Source organism: Periplaneta americana, chromosome 15 (assembly GCF_040183065.1).
Source record: "Periplaneta americana isolate PAMFEO1 chromosome 15, P.americana_PAMFEO1_priV1, whole genome shotgun sequence".
Classification (NCBI taxonomy): domain Eukaryota; kingdom Metazoa; phylum Arthropoda; class Insecta; order Blattodea; family Blattidae; genus Periplaneta; species Periplaneta americana.
Genome location: NC_091131.1, coordinates 157,329,505 through 157,353,003, shown reverse-complemented (window position 1 = coordinate 157,353,003; position 23,499 = coordinate 157,329,505). Strand labels below are relative to the sequence as shown.

General features: G+C 36.9%; 1 protein-coding gene and 23 non-coding genes across 24 annotated transcripts in view; 17 read left to right on the top strand and 7 right to left on the bottom strand.

Moving 5' to 3' along the window:
• LOC138715480 (esterase E4-like) overlaps positions 1-23,499 on the bottom strand; it is a 193,150-nt gene that overhangs the window by 83,863 nt on the left and 85,788 nt on the right. The window lies entirely within an intron of this gene.
• On the top strand, positions 14,206-14,277 carry TRNAE-UUC (transfer RNA glutamic acid (anticodon UUC)). The gene has a single exon. It is a non-coding gene; the product is annotated as a tRNA-Glu (tRNA).
• On the top strand, positions 14,344-14,415 carry TRNAE-UUC (transfer RNA glutamic acid (anticodon UUC)). The gene has a single exon. It is a non-coding gene; the product is annotated as a tRNA-Glu (tRNA).
• TRNAE-UUC (transfer RNA glutamic acid (anticodon UUC)) lies at positions 14,482-14,553 on the top strand. Its single transcript has one exon. It is a non-coding gene; the product is annotated as a tRNA-Glu (tRNA).
• Positions 14,618-14,689, top strand: TRNAE-UUC (transfer RNA glutamic acid (anticodon UUC)). Its single transcript has one exon. It is a non-coding gene; the product is annotated as a tRNA-Glu (tRNA).
• On the top strand, positions 14,754-14,825 carry TRNAE-UUC (transfer RNA glutamic acid (anticodon UUC)). Its single transcript has one exon. It is a non-coding gene; the product is annotated as a tRNA-Glu (tRNA).
• TRNAE-UUC (transfer RNA glutamic acid (anticodon UUC)) lies at positions 15,030-15,101 on the top strand. Its single transcript has one exon. It is a non-coding gene; the product is annotated as a tRNA-Glu (tRNA).
• On the top strand, positions 15,304-15,375 carry TRNAE-UUC (transfer RNA glutamic acid (anticodon UUC)). Its single transcript has one exon. It is a non-coding gene; the product is annotated as a tRNA-Glu (tRNA).
• Positions 15,442-15,513, top strand: TRNAK-UUU (transfer RNA lysine (anticodon UUU)). The gene has a single exon. It is a non-coding gene; the product is annotated as a tRNA-Lys (tRNA).
• On the top strand, positions 15,578-15,649 carry TRNAE-UUC (transfer RNA glutamic acid (anticodon UUC)). Its single transcript has one exon. It is a non-coding gene; the product is annotated as a tRNA-Glu (tRNA).
• On the top strand, positions 15,716-15,787 carry TRNAK-UUU (transfer RNA lysine (anticodon UUU)). Its single transcript has one exon. It is a non-coding gene; the product is annotated as a tRNA-Lys (tRNA).
• TRNAE-UUC (transfer RNA glutamic acid (anticodon UUC)) lies at positions 15,854-15,925 on the top strand. The gene has a single exon. It is a non-coding gene; the product is annotated as a tRNA-Glu (tRNA).
• On the top strand, positions 15,990-16,061 carry TRNAE-UUC (transfer RNA glutamic acid (anticodon UUC)). The gene has a single exon. It is a non-coding gene; the product is annotated as a tRNA-Glu (tRNA).
• TRNAE-UUC (transfer RNA glutamic acid (anticodon UUC)) lies at positions 16,128-16,199 on the top strand. The gene has a single exon. It is a non-coding gene; the product is annotated as a tRNA-Glu (tRNA).
• Positions 16,404-16,475, top strand: TRNAE-UUC (transfer RNA glutamic acid (anticodon UUC)). The gene has a single exon. It is a non-coding gene; the product is annotated as a tRNA-Glu (tRNA).
• TRNAE-UUC (transfer RNA glutamic acid (anticodon UUC)) lies at positions 16,537-16,608 on the top strand. Its single transcript has one exon. It is a non-coding gene; the product is annotated as a tRNA-Glu (tRNA).
• On the top strand, positions 16,675-16,746 carry TRNAE-UUC (transfer RNA glutamic acid (anticodon UUC)). Its single transcript has one exon. It is a non-coding gene; the product is annotated as a tRNA-Glu (tRNA).
• TRNAE-UUC (transfer RNA glutamic acid (anticodon UUC)) lies at positions 16,813-16,884 on the top strand. Its single transcript has one exon. It is a non-coding gene; the product is annotated as a tRNA-Glu (tRNA).
• TRNAG-GCC (transfer RNA glycine (anticodon GCC)) lies at positions 19,857-19,927 on the bottom strand. Its single transcript has one exon. It is a non-coding gene; the product is annotated as a tRNA-Gly (tRNA).
• Positions 22,775-22,846, bottom strand: TRNAD-GUC (transfer RNA aspartic acid (anticodon GUC)). The gene has a single exon. It is a non-coding gene; the product is annotated as a tRNA-Asp (tRNA).
• On the bottom strand, positions 22,931-23,002 carry TRNAD-GUC (transfer RNA aspartic acid (anticodon GUC)). Its single transcript has one exon. It is a non-coding gene; the product is annotated as a tRNA-Asp (tRNA).
• Positions 23,087-23,158, bottom strand: TRNAD-GUC (transfer RNA aspartic acid (anticodon GUC)). The gene has a single exon. It is a non-coding gene; the product is annotated as a tRNA-Asp (tRNA).
• On the bottom strand, positions 23,243-23,314 carry TRNAD-GUC (transfer RNA aspartic acid (anticodon GUC)). The gene has a single exon. It is a non-coding gene; the product is annotated as a tRNA-Asp (tRNA).
• Positions 23,399-23,470, bottom strand: TRNAD-GUC (transfer RNA aspartic acid (anticodon GUC)). Its single transcript has one exon. It is a non-coding gene; the product is annotated as a tRNA-Asp (tRNA).

Below are 23,499 nucleotides of genomic sequence, written 5' to 3'. Positions count from 1 at the left end.
GATAACAGTAATACTAATAATAATAATAATAATAATGATATAATGATGATAATAATAATAATAATAATAATAATAATAATCGCTGTAGAGTAACGGTTGGCACACCTGACTGTGAAACGATCGGCTTCCGGTTCGAATCTTGGTTGGGACAAGTTAAGACTGGTTCACAATAAACCGAGAACTGAAACGACAACGATAACGGAAATATTGTTAAAATAAATACATTTAAATGTGAGCATTCACAATTAACTTTCACGTTCCCGTTTCCGGGCTCCGGCAATCTTCTCGTTAATTGTGAATGTTCACATTTAAATACATTTATTTTAACACTAGTTGTACCCGTGCGCTCCGCTGCACTTATTAGAAATAAATATAAAGTAATTACATAATTAAAATAGAACATTGGGTCCAGGGAACATTCGTGTTTGATAGAAGAATAAATCGTTTAATATGTTACTTAATTTAAATTGTATTTAAATAATTAAAATGCTATCATTTTAGTCCAGAGACCATTCATTTGGTGCAAATAAACTCGTTTAACATTTTTCTAAATTAGTCTTGAATGCATCCTTTAATAAATCACTCCAAATTAATAGAGTTGATTGTGTAAAAATGTAAGAATTCACGATCTCCTATGCACTACTGCCATAGAATGAATAAATTTGTTTTTCTTCCTACTAAAAAATTTAATAGTTTGCACATAGCAGTTACGGAACAACGACGCTATAATCTGAGGCGGCGGTGAAAATGTATTGTATTGTTATTTTAAAACTCTTTTATATCCTTAAATATCAGACCTATCAAAATTTTGCCTGGAATAAAACTTATCGACAATCATTTTTGAACAACCTTCTGTTATGTAACATTTTTCACAAAAATCAATAATAAGCGAGATATTTCGGTTTATTTAATTCAGGCCCCCTTACAACCGCCCTTTTAAATAAAGTATTTTGAATGCTACGTAGCCTAAAATCTAAGTTACAACGAACTTAATTTATATTCCAATTTTCACTGAAATCCGTTCAGCCATTATCGCCTGAAAAGGTAACAAACATCCAGACAGACAGACAGACTTAAATATCAGTCCTATCAAAATTTTGCCTGGAATAAAACTTATCGGAAATCGTTTTTAAAGAAATTTTTGTTATGTAACATTTTTCACAAAAATCAATAATAAGCGAGATATTTCGGTTTATTTAATTCAGGCCCCCTTATAACCCCCCCCCCTTTTAAATAAAGTATTTTGAATATAGCCTAAAATCTAAGTTACATCGAACTTAATTTATGTTCCAATTTTCATCGAAATCCGTTCAGCCATTATCGCGTGAAAAGGTAACAAACATCCAGACAGACAGACAGACATACAAACAAAAATTTCAAAAAAGCGATTTTCGGTTTCAGGATGATTAATTAATTATATATGTTAACTCCAATTATTTTTGGAAAAGCGAAAATTACCAGAAAAATTTCGCTTACAGATTTATTATTAGTATAGATTATTTCTCGTTGTCGTTTCCGTTCCCGGTTTATTGTGAACCAGCCTTTACCTGGCTGAGGTTTCTCGCCTCAACTCATTGAGAGCAAATGCTGGGTAACTTTCGGCGCTGGACCCTGGACTCATTTCGCTGGCATTATCATCTCATTCAGACGCTAGATAGCTATAGCAGTTGATAAAGCGTCGTAAAGTAACTAATTTAATAATAATAATAATAATAATAATAATATAATAATAATAATAATAATAACCCTCTTTTATTCTCTGTTGTTATGATAAAGCAAATATAAATGACACTCAGGAGGAAACGCAGAATAAATATGAGGGGAAATGCCTGTTATTATTCGGTTGAGAAGCTTTTGTCACCCAGCCTGCTCTCAAAAAACTTGAAAGTTAGAATTTATAAAACAGTTACATTACCGGTTCTGTATGGTTGTGAAATTTGGACTCTCACTTTGAGGAACAGAGGTTAAGGGTATTCGAGAATAAGATTCTTAGGAAGATATTTGGGGCTAAGAGGGATGGAGAATGGAGGAAGTTGCACAACGCAGAACTGCACGCATTGTACTATCACCTGACATAATTAGGAATATTAAATTCAGAGGTTAGAAATGGGCAGAACATCTAGCATGTATGGGCGAATCCAGAAATGGATATAGAGTGTTAGTTGGATGGCCGGAGGGAAAGGACGTTTGGAGAGGCAGAGACGTAGATGGGAAGATAATATAAAAATGGATATGATGGTAGAGACTGAATTAATCTTGCTCAGGATAGAGACCGATGGCGGGCTTATGTGAGAGCGGCAATGAACTTCCGGGTTCCTTAAAATGCATTTGTAAGTAATTATGATCAATTTGTGAAAGGATCTACTCTGTTTCGTAATTCTGTCCTTCCTCTTGCAAAAGTGTTTCCATTTCACATGCAGCATTTTATCAGTTGGGAAACAAAAATATCTTTTGTCAGAGTCTTTGGTCCTTTATAATAATATAAATAAGTATTAATTATTTTATTTCGTCCTTACACAGCACAATAATTACCCATGCTGATGAAGATGCCGTTGCATAACAACGAAACATCCAGATGTGAACGCGCAATATAATAATACAGTCGTGTGTTATCCATTACTATAGCGTATACAAAACACTATCGAATGATTAAATATGCAATGTCAACGAAATGCTGATGGCGAGAAAGTATATCATAGCTCCAACCATAACTTGTTATTGTTTTAGACTAGCTTAGGATTAGGTAACGACTGAAAGTGCTGCATTATTTTGCTTCTCCAGAAAGGCAATAAGTAGTTCATTAAAATAGTGTGCCTTCTGTAAGAATGTCGACAATCATAATGTGCTGTATTATTGCATACCACACTGCTGTGCCTTCTTAAATTACTTCAAGAAGATTAATATTTTTCAGAAAGAGTCACGAATTGCAGTGATGAGCGGCAATTAAGCCGGCAGTCAGTGTACGCATTTCGTAGCGATAAGTCGGCCGTGCGATAACAGGCCGGGACCCGGTATTCCTCGTTCCCGAGAGTGCCAATCTCGAGAATACGATTCTCGGAACTGGCGTTATCGGCCAGCCAGTCTCGCCTACGAGACGAGCGGGAGTAAGAGGCTGTTTGCCCGACTCTACTGGGTAACAACTTTGTCGGTAAATTGGTCTACATAACTGGCTTCATGTAGAAGATTAACGAACTATCAACAACCCGCCACACGGAACTGTTAGCACGTCTGATCGTGAAACGAGTGAGCTCGGGTTCAAATCCTTTGGTTGGGGCAAGTTACCTGGTTGAGGTTTTTCCGAGGTTTTTCCTCAATCAATTGATCAGAATTGCTGGGTAACTTTCGGCGTTGGGCCTTGAATTCACCTCGGATTTATTTCGCCATCTTAACTACACTTTCCCTCTTTCATCATCATCTCCGTTTTTTCCTAGGTTTCGGGATTGCTAGGATGTAGAGTCGGCTGCCGGCCACCGCCGAATTTGGACTCCATGAATATGTGGTCATTCATTGTTGGTGGTAGCGCTACGCACCGTGAACTGTCCACTGGGCTTATGGTAACTTTTTTCTTTTATTTTTGTCCTTTTTTCTTTTTTTCCCCCTTTTTCGTTTCTCTTTTTCTGTTCTTCTGTTTTTCGCTTTCTTAATTTAGTACGTGCACAACACCCATGCCCAAGGCGGAACTCGAACCCACAACCTTTAGGACCAAGCGATAGAGGCATGCCGTGCTCCTACCGCTTGAGTCATCCAGGTCGGCAGAGGTTATATCAGCGTCGCCGATGTGCCGGAATTTTGTCCCGCAGGAGGTCTTTTACATGCCAGTAATGTACTGGCATGAGCCTGTCGCATTTGAACACTCTTAAATGCCATCGACCTCGGCCGGGATCGAACTCGCAACCTCGAGCACAGAACGCCAGCGCTATACTATAACTACGCTACCGTGGCCGACGAACTGGTACTATCTTCCTCCGACGAGTTTAGCGCTGGGATCTGAGGTATTCTTGCCATCGGTTAGTAGGTTATTTTACGACGCTTTATCAACATCTTTGATTATTTAGCGTCTGAATGAGATGAAGGTGATAATGCCGGTGAAATGAGTCCGGGGTCCAGCACCGAAAGTTACCCAGCATTTGCTCAAATTGGGTTGAGGGAAAACCCCGGAAAAAACCTCAACCAGGTAACTTGTCCCGACCGGGAATCGAACCCGGGCCACCTGGTTTCGCGGCCAGACGCGCTGACTGTTACTCCACAGATGTATACTTTGCCATCGGTGCGGGGGGGGGGGGTTACAGGTAGATTCTTTTGTTGCTACAGCTAAGCCGAGCCGAGCGGAGTGGGAAGTATTAGGCCTAATCGTCCAAAAACATGCAGTCTTCAGTTTGTAGTAGTGTGTGAATATTCCATATACATATTGTTTACCTAGGCCTATATGGTTTTGTTATTAATATATTAAATATATTGTTGCAATTTTTGCTCAAACATCTCCCTGATGTTAGCTATATTAATATTATATGAATTACTCATATTAAATATTTCACCGTTACAAGCCATTTTTAAGGAAACATGCTGTGGAAACGTTTTTGGTTTTATTCTATTGGAATTTTAGAATATGTGTGATTGGTATCGTGAAAAACAGATTCCTATAATGTCATGCGAAAATCATTTGTTGGTGATATCTTAAAATACAAATCAAGTGATTTTACTTCTCATGTGAGTTCAGCAGTACAGTATATTTAAATGGATTACTTTACACATTTAATTCAATTCTACTAATCACTAAATTTTATAGTAATTATGATTCTTATTTTCATTTATATTATTGCAGTTTTATTATGATTTTGCTTTTTATTTATTTTATTGTATTTGTATTTCTGGTGGTGTGATGGCCTTAACTTCACCAGAATAAATAAATAAATAAATAAATAAATAAATAAATAAATAAATAAATAAATAAATAAGTAAAATTTTCTAGAATACTTTTCTTCTCTGAACACATAAGTACGAATGATTGTATCTCTATCTCGCCAAAAATACGTTAGAAAACTAACAGGCATAGAACAACTGGCTGCAGGCTGGAAGGTCCGGGTGGCGACGGGATTTTCTTGTTGCCAAACTTAAAGAACTGCCCCGGATCTTTCCCAGAGGTAAAATGCGTCCGGAGCGTGGTGTCGACCACACCACCTCATTCTAGTGCCGGACTCACGGAAAGCATGGGGCTCTACCTCTGTGTCCTCCAAACGCCTTCGTGGCATGTGACGGGGTTACATTTTACCTTACTGATCTGTAAAACACTGTTGGTTTGGTATGGGTTTGATCCTCAATTGTAATCCTATCATAATTACCAGAAAATTAACTCCATCTTTCTGATGACAAGCCTCAGAAATGGATTCCTGCACCGACAGAAAATCAGTACGAGATGTCAGAGATGATGGCTCGATCGCAGGCTTTAGAGACCGATAAACCAACCCTAATGTCACTGGATTTAAGTAGCTTTTCTGGTTTCAGTTTAGTTACGAAAGTAAGAAAACACGGTAATATAAGCCATACATGGGAAATAATAAACAATTCTTACAGTACCTTTTACCATTTTATGCATATGAACATCATACGCGTATAATAAAAATCTATTATCGACACTGTAATAAAATTATCCATACAGTTGAAAGATACAGAGTGTTTCAGAAATACTTCGACAAAACTTGGGAGCATGTTCCTCACACCAAAACAAGAAAAAAGTTCATATAAAAAAAAAATAATAATAATAATAAGAATAATGTTTTATTTTCGCTGGCAGAGTTAAGGCCATAAGGCCTTCTCTTCCACTCAACCAGCCTTAATCAATACAATACATATTTAAATTACGAATATTTACACTACACTTAAAAGGTTCTCCAGCAATATTCTTCAGTTAAGTTTTAACGACTAGTAGACTACATATTTATTTAAGTTTAGATAAACCTATAAGGTAAAGTAGTAACTTAATTTATAAGGTAATTTAATTCAATCAATTATAATTAATTTGAGATTTGAGATAGCTAGTAAAATGATGAAAATTAATTTAATATAAGCTTACTAGAACTATGTTATAGGGAGAAAAAAAAATATATATGTATATATAAATCTAAAATATATTTCTATAATGAGAATATTAATGTAATTGCCATTAGAGGTTTTGTAAATCTATTTAAAGAAATTAATGATAATAAGAATGGACAGATGTTAGTTTCATTATATATAATAAATATTAATCAGCAATTAATTTGTTAAGTAAGAATTGATGTGCTAAAAAGTACGAAAATATTTCCTAAAAACAAAAAAAAAATATATATATATATATTTTTTTTAAATATGACAAAAATACGTTACTTAGCTTGAAAATAAAAGTTACTAGGTATTCACCAATCACACTTGAGTATCAGTTGCTAGTAGTTGTCCGAGAATTGCAGTGAACAACAAAGGTCATTTCCAAATTCTCCATCACAAATGCATGCTCATTAACTCTGAACAACGACTTATACTGTGAAAACGATCTTTCCACATCATAGGACGTCAGACGTGCATATTTAAAGAGAGGAATGCCACAAACACCTACACCGTCAATTTCACCTACAGGCACACCCTCCAATACTTGAGCAACTTTACACATTTTTTTATATCCACTGTTTTGCCGTGAATGCACACGTGAAGCACCGGCAATGTGCTTGTTTCCAGACAAATGTTGGGTTACCTGAGAGCTCTGATCTGCACTTACTGATTTACCACATGGCTGGCAAAATAACACTTTTCCGTCGGTAGTAAAAATGTTTTAAAATTCATCTACATATTGCTGTAGACGCGATCTTAAACTCGATTTGATTTTGGGCATCTTAAGAGGCTAATATACGCACGTCTTAACGTAAAAAAATGTTTCTAGCTACTGACTGACAATGTCGGTGAAAAACTTCCTATAGCGACGCCACCACATCTACACTATGCAGCTTATGCTTATGTTCCGATAACGGGGAATCACAACAAGATGTATTTCCTCACTTCATAGGCATGAACGAGAGGCGAGAGATTTGTTTAAATTAAATAATGTTTATACCCGAGCTCTTATCGTTGTGTTCCACAAACAAAGCGTGGAATGAAATCATCTTCAGCAACAATAAACATTCCTAATTATGTGTTGTAAAATCTCTCCTTCTTGTTCATGTTAATTTATTCTCTAATAATAACACTGATATGCTACCTAGCAGTTCTCAGAACTTGAGGAGATACTACTACAAAAATGGATCACGGATACACCACACAGCCCATAGAAACACGAAGCAATCAAGAATTCTTAAAAAGATCATGTATTTCTGAGTGATGTAATTGATTTAGTTTTAAAATATTTAAAAATTGTTATAAAAAATATTTAAGTAAAAAAACTCCAAGATTTATGTGTTTATAATAGATTTCCTGAAAATATGTATTTACATAATTCTTTTGTGAAAATATGTGTTTTTATGTGAAATAAAATTCGGGTTTTAAACTTGAAATTTGACATTCGGAATTTTTAACTTTGTTAATTGTGTTTTATCACACGCAAGAAAAATATTAATTAAATAGGAATCCGCTCCTTATTCATTATGTGTAATAAATATTAATCAGCAATTAATTTGTTAAGTAAGAATTATGTAATTTTGACCTAAATGAAGTTATTGTCCAACAACTCCTTACTTCACTCGGTAGCGAGGTCCAATTTCTAGCAACTATAACTGTATAAGATGAAGAATATAAAGATGTCTTGTGGTAGGGTATAATGACTAAATTGTTATCTTGATGTCCGAAATTCCTTAGATTTTTTTTTTAGTTATTAATGAAAGAGCATAATGAAACATCTGTTGGATATTGTGAGCTTGGTAGCAAGTGTTGCAAATTTAATTAATTCAGAAACTCACAACAAATGTTCAAAATGTTCTCCTCTTGCTTGTACACACGCATGCACTCGTCGGATCACGGACTGTCGCACCAGCGAATAGGGATTATAAAGAAAGGACACTTCGAGTAGGTACCTTTGATGTAGCCGGACTGATTTCAATGACCTTCAAGCCAGCTAAAGCGTCAGATTCTGCTTTCTCCCTAGAGTTGGCGCTGACATCACACCAGCTAGCAGTCGACACAGCGGAAATATAACACATACAATTAATACATCTAGGTACATTATGTACTCAAATAAAATAAATTGGATCCATAAAATAATAAATCCTTCATTAACTGTAATGTCTAGACTCTAGAGCTCCTTTATAATGAGAGTTGAGACGTTGACCCCAACAACAATTAAAATATATAATGATTTGATAGCGCTGAAAATGGAAAAACAAAACTCTTACGAGAAGTAAAACCTATACCTATATTATATTATTATACAAATATTAAACGAATTCGATACTTAATTTTATAATGTGTTATATTATTTTATAATATAATGTATTATATCTGAAATAAAAAATATTATTATTACAACTAGTTTGTCACTGAGAAATAAGGAAAAGCTGTTAACTTGAATTTATTTGAAGCAAAGCGTTACTGGATTATGCAATAAGGTAGGCGATGTTTGGATCCTGTGTCTCAACTCTATTCTCAATTATTATCTTAGCGTATGCTCGATTACACTACCTCTAGCGCTTGAAAGTGGAACTAACCGCTGGCGCACAGAGAAACAAAACACAGGAAAATTCGCTCAGTGTCCATTCTTTATAATCCCTATTCGCTGGTCGCACCCTTTCAAATACTCCCACACGGTATCGACTTGTATCGATAACATCATTCGATTATCTAACAAAATGAATATTATTATCGATTACAAACTTAAGTTAATTTGTTGGATGTACCTCGAAACGCGTTGAACGTAAACTTTTATTGTTATGAGTTCCCGTTGCTGGATAAATTTCAGAACACGGATTCCTTTCTTTCCCTCTTACTTCAAAATTCCAATCTTGTGCACACAAAATAAATCATTGGCACTGAAAACTGCCTTTTCGTAAGCATGAAGATGTGCATTCGAAAAAAAGCAGACAAATCTACTCTTTTTAGTATTTTAAACAGGGGCGGTTTTTGGGGTAGTGCCAGTGTGCCATGGCACCACCAATGAAAGAAACAAAAATAATATCCTAGAAACCAGTTGTAATAGTTTATACATTTTATTCGTATTTCATTTGAACGAGCGCGCGCACATATCCGGACGCACTCTTGCAGCGTTTTTCCGAACGTTGGAGCCACTTCGCTGAGGCACTACCTGCGTCCATATAACACTGTACAAAAGGCTACTGCTTCTAGTTTATATGCGTTTCTTATGGCAGACTTTGAGCCGAATTCAATTTGACTCAGTAGTTAATATTCCGCCCGCCAGAGCACAGTAATGCAGAAATTTCGCTAGATGGCAGGGTTGTTGGAGATGTTATTTGTCTATGAGTTAGAGTTCCGCGCCAAATGTTAATGTAATGTTGCCAATTCAAAACTAATGCACATAACTTGGATTTAAATGTGTAAATTATTATCCATTTAGCTATATTGAACGCAGAGATGGTCATGGTTCTTTTTAGAAAGATAAATATTTTTTCATATTATGTAAAACTGTTTGTTAATTTTGTGTAATATTTGTTTTATTTTGCGGCAACTAAATATCGCTACACTGTTGCTATAGTGTTGATGCTTCTGTTAACGATACATGAGATCTGTGCAGGACATGAACATGTGTTATTCAGGCCGCTGCCTTGGATTCATCGGCCTGTTAAATAAGGTGCAAACGTGTTTGTTTATTATCTATATCACTGTTTATCTCGTGTGTTTTTGTCAGTAATTTTACTAGTTATAAAAGTTATTTGTATTTGACTAACAATACTGTGAAAGTTTTGATTATCTGCATCTGTAAATTTCGTTATTAGTTTCGGAAATGTTATTGTAACTGTTACTAGATACAGTATTAACTGTACACCTGGTAAAATAGCTGGTTTAATTAATGTGTTTTATTTAATATAATGCAAACGTGAACTGCGATTATTAATTTCACTAAGGTAATTTGCGTACAACTTTTTTTCATTTTTGGCACCACCACCAGAATGTCTCACCGGCCGCCACTGATTTTAAGATATAATTGTCGGTGAGGAATCTGCATACTGAAATTTTACCCACTTGCTATCAAGCTGACAATATGTAACAGATGTTTCAAAATGTTCTTTCATTAATAACAAAAAAACTAAGGATTTTCGGACATATGTTTATATGAACTTTTTTCTTGTTTTGTTGATAGGAACATGCCCCCAAGGTTTTTTAAAGATTTTCTGAAACATCCTGTATAAATAGCCTCGACTAAGTATGAGTACATTTTGTGATTTCGAACATTGTACTGTGAGCAGCGGTGATTCAGTGGTAGAATTCTCGCCTGCCACGCGGGCGGGCCGGGTTCGATTCCCGGCCAATGTATTCTTGTTGTAATATTCGAAGCGGCTCTAATACTTTTTTAACGAAAGCACTTAATGTAATTTTTGTTCGTCACTGTGCGTCTTTTCGAAGCAAAGCTCAAAAACAGGGGTACACAAATCCCGGGCGCCATGGCGGCTAAAATTGTTAGTGCGAGATCGTGCGTATTTGCTTGTTTTCCGCGCAGAACCAATACGCGGTAAGTGTGAAATACCACATTCAGTATTCCCAACCTAACACACATAACAATTTCCCTCTTCTTACCGCTTAGGCGCGACATTTATTTTACCGCTTTAGGCTTTTAACATATTATTTTTAGAGACGTTTAACATAGTAATAATTATAAATTGGAAACTTACCACTGCAATTTCACCTAAAATGCAATGTTAATTATTGTTTTTAAATATTTGCAAAAATTAAGTAAATTCTACTACTCCACGAAACTTATTGCATTCCTGATACAAGTAACATTAAGGAAGCCGTGAAAAAATCAACAAGATTCCAGTTGCCGATGTTATTACTGCAATATGTTATGTAAATAATATTGTTAAAATATTAAATGAAAAATAAATTATTACATAACCTTACCGCTTGTTTTAAGTTCGCATTTATAGACGGGGGGGGGGGAAGACAGACGTATATCACGGCCTGCTGGAGTATAGTAAACACAGCAAACATTTTATAGCAACAATGTTGAAGAAAGATATTTTGGTGTTCCGAAGTTGGCGTCATTAAACAGAAACCAACATGGAGATTTCATTGCAACTAATTAGAAATTCGTCTTTCAGGTATGTAATAAACGATCTGCGCACAAAATAATGTACGATACACGAGCGGTATGTTTGTTTTTATGTTCTCGGAAATTAAAAAAGCTCAACTACGTTTCGCTTTTTCAATCTTTTCCTCGACCATGAAAACGTCAACATACCGCTCTTGTAACGTATATTACTATTGTGTGGCACCTGAATTTTTTTTATTGAGTTGAACCATTTTTAAGACTTCAGTTTCTTTTATGTGGCTATGACTAAGAAAAGCGGTCATAGGAAGAACTTTGGATGTATTGTTACAGGCTATTCCTTGCACATACTGTATCAAGATTGTCACCCATCATATATAGATTCAATGCAGAGCACACAGCGTTTCTAAGAGCAAGTGTTTGTATTGCGTAGCCAGATAAAAATCAATTTTGTTTAATTTGTTTAATCTATAAGCTTACTAATAATAAATCTGTAGCCAAAATTTGTTTGGTAATTTTCGATTTTCCAAAAATAATTGGTGTTAACACGTATATTTAACCGTCCTGAAACCAAATAAATATATATATATATATATATATATATATATATATATATATATATATATATATATATAAATTTTTGTTTGTATGTCTGTATGTCTGTCTATCTGTCTGGATGTTTGTTATCTTTTCACACGATAATGGCTGAACCGATTTATAAGAAAATTGGAATATACATTAAGTTCGTTGTAACTTAGATTTTAGGCTATATAGCATTCAAAATATTTTATTTAAAAGGGGGTTATAAGGGGGCTTGAATTAAATAAATCGAAATATCTCCCTTATTATTAATTTTCATGAAAAATGTTACATAACAAAAGGTTCTTTACAAATGGTTTCCGATAAGTTTTACTCTATGCAAAATTTTGATAGGACATATTTAATGAGATAAATGAGTTTTAAAATTAAAATAACAATGCCATCTTAGGCGCTGTAATGAAATAAAAACAAGTGACTTCGTCTATAAGGGGCCTTGGACAACAACAATCGAAAGCTATTAAACATAGCCTACAGAGAATGTTTCTGTGTTTGTATGAAGTAATATCGGAAGCTAAATTAACCGATTTGTATAATTAATTATTATTTCACCATTGGAAAGTGTACTTTCTCTAGATGGACATAATGCTGTAATATTATTACAGTTACTTCCGAGTGAATCGAAGACAGGTAAGCTTCTTATGCACAGAAAACTTGATAGGCTATTATGTACATTCGTTTCCTGTATTTCTTAAAATAATTCTCTATTTCAATTAATCAACTTATATTTACCTTCAACAATTAACTTTTTTTTCTTTAATGTATCACATCACATTATTGTACATGTTTATTGTATTCAGGACTCTTGTGGTCACTCAAAATTCTTTGAGCTGATGTCTATAATTTAGAATTATTATTACAGTACATATTCATTTTCATCTCAGAGAATTAACGAACAACTAGAGTGTATTGATTTAGTATGCAGTAATAGTACGTTAGCTTAGCAATCCATTATTTTATAATCCAAATTTTAACTATGGTCAATTGAATCGTGTTAAAATACATTAAATATAATGCAATAAATGCAATACAAAAAAATTGGGTAATGAGCCAAGCAGATTATGTTGCAGTGTTGTAAAAGTTGTTCCTCCTGAGATTCAAGAGTTCCCACAACAAATTAAAAACTTACTTGTCGGAGTACATCCGTTATCAACACACTTTTTATATAATATAATATAATATAATATAATATAATATAATATAATATAATATAATATAATATAATATAATATATACTAATAATAAATCTGTAACCGAAATTTTTGTGGTAATTTTCGCTTTTCCAAAAATAATTGATGTTAACATGTATAATTATTCATCCTGAGACCGAAAATCGCTTTTTTGTTTGTATATCTGTCTGTCTGCCTGTCTGTCTGGATGTTTGTTACCTCTTTACACGATGGCTGAACGGATTTCGATAAAAAAAAAAAAAAAGAAATATAAATTAAGTTCGTTGTAACTTAGACTTTAGGCTATATGGCATTCAAATTACTTTATTTAAAGGGGCCTGAATTAAATAAATCGAAATATCTCGCTTATTATTGCTTTTTTTGTGAAAAATATTACATAACAAAAGTTTCTTTAAAAATGATTTCCGATAAGTTTTATTCTATGCAAAATTTTCATAGGACTGATATTTAAGGATATACACGTCTTTTAAAGTAACAATATAATAAATTTTCACTGCCGCCTCAGATTATAGAGTTTTTGTTCCTGCAATATCTCCTATGTGCAAAATATAAAATTTTTGAGTAGGAAGCAAAAACGCATTTATTCATTCCATGGCAATGGTACATAGGAGATCGTGAATTCTTACATTTTCGAAAGAAAGGAATATAATTACATATCACTATGGTGTATCACTATTTAAGTTATTTGAAGGGTTCAGAACCATAGTAGGCCAAGCGCCATTTACTGAAGACGTAGAAAATAATGGTTAAAATTAAGTTATTACCATAATTCAATGCAAACGTATAGCAAGTAATATAAAGTTTACACACTAAAACTAAATGATATGTCAATTTTCATTAAACTATGGTTCCGTGTAAATAACAAATAAGAAACATGTTAAAGGAATTGTCATTGCACCAAATGAGTGCTCTCTGGACCAAAATGATCGCATTTTAATTATTTGAATACAATTTAAATCAAGTAACATATTAAACGATTTATCCTTCTATCAAACACGAATATACCCTGCATCAAATGTCCTATTTTAATATATAATTACTTTATATTTATTTCTAACAGGTGCAGCGGAGCGCACGGGTATGGTTAGTATATATAATATTTCATTAAATATGTCTTTACCTTAGCTCGACTAGTTTCCACAAAGAAATACTTCATCATCTCCTTTATGTCGGAATGTTTTATATAAGCAGTACTTCTATTCAACTTTATCTTGTGTACTCTTCTTTGAAGAAAAGCCATGCTCCGGTATGGTCTAGTGGCTAGGATACCTGGCTTTCCCCCAGGAGGCTCGGGTTCGATTCCCGGAACCGGAATATTTTATACACAGCAGTACTTCATCATCTCCTTTGTGTATTCTTCTTTAAAGACAAAAATCACGCTCCGGTATGGTCTAGTGGCTAGGATACCTGGCTTTCACCCAGGAGGCTCGGGTTCGATTCCCGGTACCGGAATGTTTTATACACAGCAGTACTTCATCATCTCCTTTGTGTACTCTTCTTTAAAGACAAAAACCACGCTCCGGTATGGTCTAGTGGCTAGGATACCTGGCTTTCACCCAGGAGGCTCGGGTTCGATTCCCGGTACCGGAATATTTTACACAGCAATACTTCATCATCTCCTTTGTGTACTCTTCTTTAAACACAGAAGTCACCCTACGGTATGGTCTAGTGGCTAGGATACCTGGCTTTCACCCAGGAGGCTCGGGTTCGATTCCCGGTACCGGAATATTTTACACAGCAATACTTCATCATCTCCTTTGTGTACTCTTCTTTAAACACAGAAGTCACGCTCCGGTATGGTCTAGTGGCTAGGATACCTGGCTTTCACCCAGGAGACTCGGGTTCGATTCCCGGTACCGGAATATTTTACACACAGCAATACTTCATCATCTCCTTTGTGTACTCTTCTTTAAAGACAGAAATCACACTTTGGTATGGTCTAGTGGCTAGGATACCTGGCTTTCACCCAGGAGGCTCGGGTTCGATTTCCGGTACCGGAATATTTTATACACAGCAATACTTCATCATCTCCTTTGTGCACTCTTCTTTAAAAACAAAAAACACCCTCCGGTATGGTCTAGCGGCTAGGATACCTGGCTTTCACCCAGGAGGCTCGGGTTCGATTACCGGTACCGGAATATTTTATACAAAGCAGTACTTCATCATCTCCTTTGTGTACTCTTCTTTAAAGACAGAAGTCATGCTTCGGTACAGTCTAGTGGCTAGGATACCTGGCTTTCGCGCAGGAGGCTCGGATTCGATTCCAGGACCGGAATATTTTATACACAGCAGTATTTCAACATTATCTTCTGTACTCTTTTTTTAAGACAAAAGCCATGCTCCGGTATGGTCTAGTGGCTAGGATACCTGGCTTTCACCCAGGAGGCTCGGGTTCGATTCCCGGTACAGGAATATCTTATACACAGAAGTATTTCATCATCTCCTTTGTGTACTCTTCTTTAATGAGAGAAGTCACGCTCCGGTATGGTCTAGTGGCTAAGATACCTGGCTTTTACCCAGGAGGCTCGGGTTCGATTCCCGGTACCGGAATATTTTACACAGCAATACTTCATCATCTCCTTTGTGTACTCTTCTTTAAACACAGAAGACACGCTCCGGTATGGTCTAGTGGCTAGGATACCTGGCTTTCACCCAGGAGGCTCGGGTTCGATTCCCGGTACCGGAATATTTTGTACACAGCAGTACTTCATCATCTCCTTTGTGTACTCTTCTTTAAAGACAGAAATCACGCTCCGGTATGGTCTAGTGGCTAGGATACCTGGCTTTTACCCAGGAGACTCGGGTTCGATTCCCGGTACCGGAATGTTTTATACACAGCAGTACTTCATCATCTCCTTTGTGTACTCTTCTTTAAAGACAAAAACCACGCTCCGGTATGGTCTAGTGGCTAGGATACCTGGCTTTCACCCAGGAGGCTCGGGTTCGATTCCCGGTACCGGAATATTTTACACAGCAATACTTCATCATCTCCTTTGTGTACTCTTCTTTAAACACAGAAGTCACGCTCCGGTATGGTCTAGTGGCTAGGATACCTGGCTTTCACCCAGGAGGCTCGGGTTCGATTCCTGGTACCGGAATATTTTGTACACGGCAGTACTTCATCATCTCCTTTGTGTACTCTTCTTTAAAGACAGAAATCACGCTCCGGTATGGTCTAGTGGCTAGGATACCTGGCTTTCACCCAGGAGGCTCGGGTTCGATTCCCGGTACCGGAATGTTTTATACACAGCAGTACTTCATCATCTCCTTTGTGTACTCTTCTTTAAAGACAAAAACCACGCTCCGGTATGGTCTAGTGGCTAGGATACCTCGCTTTCACCCAGGAGGCTCGGGTTCGATTCTCGGTACCGGAATGTTTTATACACAGCAACACTTCATCATCTCCTTTGTGTACTCTTGTTTAAAGACAAAAGTCACGCTCCGGTATGGTCTAGTGGCTAGGATACCTGGCTTTCACCCAGGAGGCTCGGGTTCGATTCCCGGTACCGGAATATTTTACACAGCAATACTTCATCTCCTTTGTGTACTCTTCTTTAAACACAGAAGTCACGCTCCGGTATGGTCTAGTGGCTAGGATACCTGGCTTTCACCCAGGAGGCTCGGGTTCCATTCCCGGTACCGGAATATTTTATACACAGCAATACTTCATCATCTCCTTTGTGTACTCTTCTTTAAAGACAGAAGTCATGCTCCGGTATGGTCTAGTGGCTAGGATACCTGGCTTTCACCCAGGAGGCTCGGGTTCGATTCCCGGTACCGGAATATTTTATACACAGCAGTACTTCATCATCTCCTTTGTGTACTCTTCTTTAAAGACAGAAATCACGCTTTGGTATGGTCTAGTGGCTAGGACACCTGGCTTTCACCCAGGAGGCTCGGGTTCGATTTCCGGTACCGGAATATTTTATACACAGCAATACTTCATCATCTCCTTTGTGTACTCTTGTTTAAAGACGGAAGTCATGATCCGGTATGGTCTAGCGGCTAGGATACCTGGCTTTCACCCAGGAGGCTCTGGTTCGATTACCGGTACCGGAATATTTTATACAAAGCAGTACTTCATCATCTCCTTTGTGTACTCTTCTTTAAAGACAGACGTCATGCTTCGGTATGGTCTAGTGGCTTTCACCCAGGAGGCTCGGGTTCGATTCCCGGTATCGGAATATTTTATTCACAGCAGTACTTCATCATCTCCTTTGTGTACTCTTCTTTAAAGACACAAGTCATGCTCCGGTATGGTCTAGTGGCTAGGATACCTGTCTCTCACCCGGGAGGCTCGGGTTCAATTCCCGGTACCGGAATATTTTACACAACAGTACTTCATCATCTCCTTTGTGTACTCTTCTTTAAAGACAGAAGTCATGCTTCGGTATGGTCTAGTGGCTTTCACCCAAGAGGCTCGGGTTCGATTCCCGTTACCGGAATATTTTATACACAAGAATACTTCATCATCATCTTTGTGTACTCTTATTTAAAGACACAAGTCATGCTCCGGTATGGTCTAGTGGCTGGGATACCTGGCTTTAAGCCCGGAGGCTCGGGTGCGATTCCCGTATCGAAATACTTTATACACACCAATTCTTCGTCATTATGTCCTTTGTGCATTCGTCTTTAAAAGGAATATTCATCTGATATTTTCTAGTGGCTAGGATGCCTCGCTTTTATCCAGGAGTCTTGGGTTCAATTGCTGGTACAGGAATATTTTATCCTTTATCTGTTCAGTCCAATAAGGATTTCATTTGTACTGCAGTAAAAACTGATCAATTTATAGCTACATATATTCTGGTTGCAAAAAATGTAATCTCATGTCCTAGGTATTTTCCGTGTAGTGATAAATTAGTGTCTTATATGTTTCTAGAAATGAATTAGTACGAATTGTTAGATATCAATGGAAAGTTGCTACAATTCTTATCATATAACTTTGTCAGAATCATTGTATGAATTTCCTACGCTAAAGTATTCGCAGTGGGAATAATTTCATAGAAAGTAATAAAATGTATGTGTTAATCTTGTATAAATAATCAATCATGGATATCTTCGTCGTTGTCGTCATCATCATCATCATCATCATCATCATCATCATCATCATCATCATCATATATCACTACCTACCTTCTAATAATATAAGTCAATTGCTATTTAGTTTCTCTTTACATTCCTTTGAATGTCTTCTATTCTCCTTTCAGGCTGTGTAACAAACTTAACTTTAGAATTCGAGGACGTCCAATTTTTCGAGGATTTTTGCTGGGGTAAAGGGAGGTTCAATGTGTGATGCCGAGCATCCTGCCTCATTCTATTGCCGGGGTTTTTGTAAGTATGCAGCTCTACCTTCACATCTCCATACGACTTCATGCTGTGTTGTAATTGCTTGTAAAATGAAAATAGTTTATTACAATTTATATCTGAAATTGTTCACCACATCACAGTGCTGGAGTGATGATTTAAATTAATAGGTAATATGTGGTGGGAATGCCTATCGCTAAACAAATGAAACTAGTTCACGAGCTAGATTTCCTCAACGATGTCTTATTACAACTATTGGTTTCAATCAGGGGTTCTTTCAATCAGAGACATTTAGGGTGAATCTGATTCGAATCCTGTGTAATTTAAATACCCAACCCTTATTGCGAAAAGCAGCTAATAGAAGTGAACTTTTTTTTTGTCAGGGAGGAAACTTGTTTACTTTGCTTTTACAATAATAACCAGTAAAAATTACCTTTGGGAAGATTGAATTAGAGAGGTACTACAGAAGAGTGGACTGTCTGTGAGGTGAGCAATCATCTTAACTGTGGATAGCAGATGGAAATCTCTCGTATTCTCGACACCGAAAAGATATAAAAGATACATGACTGCATTTCTCTGATTGTGTAAGCGAAATTTATATCCAAGGGCTGTCAGGACAAAAGATGTAACAAATGGAGGAACTTTTATTGAGACGGTTAAAAAAGTGTCGGGGAAAATGATAATGTAGGTTAGGTATGAATTATTCTCATAATTGACAATTTCAGCGGTTTACTGTTAAATCTAGTGCTTTTTACAATCACTTAAGGATGATGAAATTTTGAATTCTATAACACGGGTATATTTTTGTAGCATTGGCAACACTGACTGTCTCATAATTTTATTATATTCGTAGAAACAATATCTAAAAAAAGTTACACTTATACCAGAGTCTAGTAGGTATATACAGTCACGAAGCTCGATACGTAGTAAAAATGCGTACATTAGATAGTTGTTCACCACTAGGATCGCTAATATCGCCTCATTACAGACAACGCGAAATAGTACCGGCACAGTCTGTTGTTTCTAGCACCCTCAAAACTCAAGCTTATACGAACAAATTATCGATCGCTATCAGCCAGGTATCTTTGAACGTCGGTGTACGCTGACGTTCAAAGATATCCGATCTACGATTTTATGTCCGTATAAGCGAAGTTTCCAACACGGGATAAGACAGAACCAAATATATAAAAAATTCACAGACTTTGAAAGAGTTCCTCTAGTTCTCGATTGGTGGCACCATCAAAAGTGCCAGGGAAAATGATTATGTAGAAGAAGCATAAATTATTCTCATAATTGACAATATCAGCGGTTTCCAGGTAAACCCAGTGTTGTTTCACAATCAGGAGAGTGGGATAAAAAGTTGAATTCTATAAGGCGGGAATATTATCTACGATTGGTAACAGTGAATATTACCTTCGCCATATATTCATAGAAGTAATAACTGAAGAATCCACACTTACATCAACAAATTATCGATCAATATCGATTAGTAGGATCAGATATCTTTAAAAGTCAGTGTACTGGAAGAAGAAGAAGAAGAAGAAGAAGAAGAAGAAGAAGAAATTACAATGTTTCGATTACGACAAAATTGCATCGGCCGGGAATCGAAACCGGGCCGCCCGCGTGGCAGGCGAGCATTCTACCACTGAACCACCGATGCTGTTACAGTTTCCGTTTCAAGTCACAATATCTACGTATTCAGTTATGCTTATTTACATACTTTACAAGTTGTAACTTTAATTCTGCCGCAGACGCAATTTTACTGGCTATGTAATGGCTATGTTACTACAAATTGCAGAAATATTCAAATGTCAAAGAACACAAATAAACGCTATAATTAAGGATAAAGATGAAATATTAAGAGAATGGGAGAAAAATATGCGTAGTGGCCAAAAAAATAAAGAATCTGTGTTTAGTAATGTGAATGATTTCGTTTACGAATTGTTCAAGTGTGCGAGGGCGAAGAAATTGCCAGTAAGTGGGCCTATGATTCAAGAGAAAGCTCTTGAAATGCCAAAGAACTCAATGCAAGCAATTTTGTTGCTAGTAATGGGTGGTTAGAGTGCTTTAGAAAACGGCATAACATTGCATTTCTTTCTGTGTCTGGTGAAGGAGGTGACATTGCAACCAATGTTATTGAAGAATGGAAAAAATAGACTGCCTTCAATTCTTACGGAATATGAACTCAGAGACATTTACAATGTTGACGAAACAGGTTTGTTTTCAGAGCCCTCCCTAACAAAACTTTAAGTTTTAAGAAAAAAGAGTGTAAAAGAGGAAGTTGGTAAAGACAGAATAACCCTGCTCTTTTGTTGTAATGCTGCAGGAGAAAAAGAACCACTCTTAGTTATTTGGAAATCATTGAAACCGAGATGTTAGAAAAATGTTGACATGGGCTTATTGGGGGTGAAGTGGACTGCCAACAATAAAGCTTGGATGATATCATCATTGTTTGAGAATTAGCTATGCGATTTCAATTCCAAGATTAAACGACAAAATCGCAATGTGATCCGTGAAATTGGTGTTTCTTCCCCCAAATACGATATCACACCTTGATCAAGGTATTATCCAGTCATTTAAACTGAGGAACCGCAAGCGAGTTTTGAAAAGGCTAGTTGCGAGAATGGAAGAGGCTGACGATCATTTTACGCGCACAGTACTAAAAAGTCAATGCTTCTTCTTCTTCCCTTCAAGTATTAGGCCAAATGGCCTGTTACGATCTCACAGTTGAATTTTCAATCCAGCGCTTCTTTGGACGACCGAGAGATCTCTTCCCGTTTGGACGATAGTGGAGCTTGACTTTTGGGATTCTATCTCTATGCATGCGATGCAGATGATTTATCCAGTTGTTCTGATTATGTTTTACGTGATTAATTACAGGTTCTAGTTGTAATTCTTCCATTACATCTTCATTGCGTTTGTGATCCCATTTCGTATATCCCGCTGTATATCTCATAAATTTCATTTCATTAGCCGTTATTCTGCTTTCATCTTTCTTCCTCAATGTCCATGCCTTACTGTCGTAACAAAGTATAGATCTCAGGTCTCACCAAGGTCTTGTAAAGGCGAAATTCTACCCATTCGGGCCAGCACCCGTTGGGCAGTAATTTCGTAACTGCTTTCAAATCTCACAATAAGCCTCGGATAAAAAGTCAATGCAATTCAGTATTGTCAAGCTGATTCATAAAAAACCGCAATCTTAATCAAGCGGCCACCTGATAAAACGGCCGATTTACAAGGTAACTTCAGATGGTCGCTTTAGACAGGTTGCACTGTACTTTTGTTCCGTTAGAGGTACCGTATTATTAATGATTATTATTTTTGCAGTTGGGCGTCGCTGTATTAACTGTACTCTTTATAGATTAAGTTTAAAGTATCGCTACGTATTAGTCTCGTACCAATATTTGTAGAAGGCATGCCTTCAAGGCATTAGTTGCTCAGTTACTATTGCATATTGCATATATTATGCTTTCATTACTGAATTGGGAAGATTCAAATATTTTAAATTACTTAGACAGAGGAAAAAGAGAAGAGGAATAGAGAATTAAATAAGTAAAAAAGACAGCGAATAAAATAAACATAGACAAACAGATAAGGGGGAAAAAAAAAGAAACGTAAATACTGAAACGAAGATTGCTATTATTCATGCACTTTCCCGTCGCGACCATGATCTAGTAGTGTCATTATCGGTAAAATTATGAACGGATTAAGTGAAATTACGATATAGAATACTGATTATTTCAGTAAACCTTCCCCCCCCTTCGGTGGATCAGTGGTAGAATGCTTGCCTGCCACGCGGCCGGCCCGGGTTCGTTTCCCGGTAAATGCAATCTTTTATTTAAAAATTAAAAGCAACGTTTCTTCACAGACCATAGTGTTAACACATTTATGAGCAAGTTTTCAATTTATCATAAATATCCTACTTATCATTAAATAATATTACTTTGTAACCCGTAACACAATGAAAATGAAGAAAAAGGTTTAATAGCAAAGAACAACAGATTGAAGCTGCACTCCACCACTGATTAATCTTAGATTAACTCTGAAGAAATTTTCAACTACGTAAATCAGGGGTCGTCAGCACAGAGCACGCTGGGGCTTGTCTTTCTTATCCGCGGAAAACGCAGTGCACTACTAGGGTGCACTCCGTAGCTGCTAGCTGGTATGCTCTCTAACTCTCCCTGTTGCACGACAGTGCACACGGTACAGCACCGCGTGCCCTTTGCACATTTCAGCGAGTGCGACGACCACTGACGTAAATGATGACAATACTGGAATGAGAGCTGAACTACTAAATGAATGAAAAATTAATATTCTGCCCATCACATTTTATGAAATTAAAACACATTGCCTCCCCGGCGTTGAATCAAACCCCGGTCTCCCGCGTGATAGGCGGGAGATACTGACCACTATACTACCGAGGACTGACGAATGATTTTCGCTTAATATCTTTATCTGAGTACGCTTATTCATTATTCTGTTATTTTACGAAATTGAAAAACATTACCTCCTCGGCGGGGAATCGAACCCCGGTCTCCCGCGTGACAGGCGAGGATACTGACCACTATACTACCGAGAACTGACGAATTACTGTCGCTTAATATGTTTATCTGAGTACGCTTATTCATTATGCTGTCATTTTATGAAATTAAAAGAACATTACCTCCCCGGCGGGGAATCGAACCCCGGTCTCCCGCGTGACAGGCGGGGATACTGACCACTATACTACCGAGGACTGATGACTTACTTTCGCTTAATATCTTTATCTGAGTACGCTTATTCATTATGCTGTCATTTTATGAAATTAAAAGAACATTACCTCCCCGGCGGGGAATCGAACCCCGGTCTCCCGCGTGACAGGCGGGGATACTGACCACTATACTACCGAGGACTGATGACTTGCTTTCGCTTAATATGTTTATCTGAGTACGCTTATTCATTATGCTGTCATTTTATGAAATTAAAAGAACATTAACTCCCCGGCGGGGAATCGAACCCCGGTCTCCCGCGTGACAGGCGGGGATACTGACCACTATACTACCGAGGACTGATGACTTACTTTCGCTTAATATGTTTATCTGAGTACGCTTATTCATTATGCTGTCATTTTATGAAATTAAAAGAACATTAACTCCCCGGCGGGGAATCGAACCCCGGTCTCCCGCGTGACAGGCGGGGATACTGACCACTATACTACCGAGGACTGATGACTTACTTTCGCTTAATATGTTT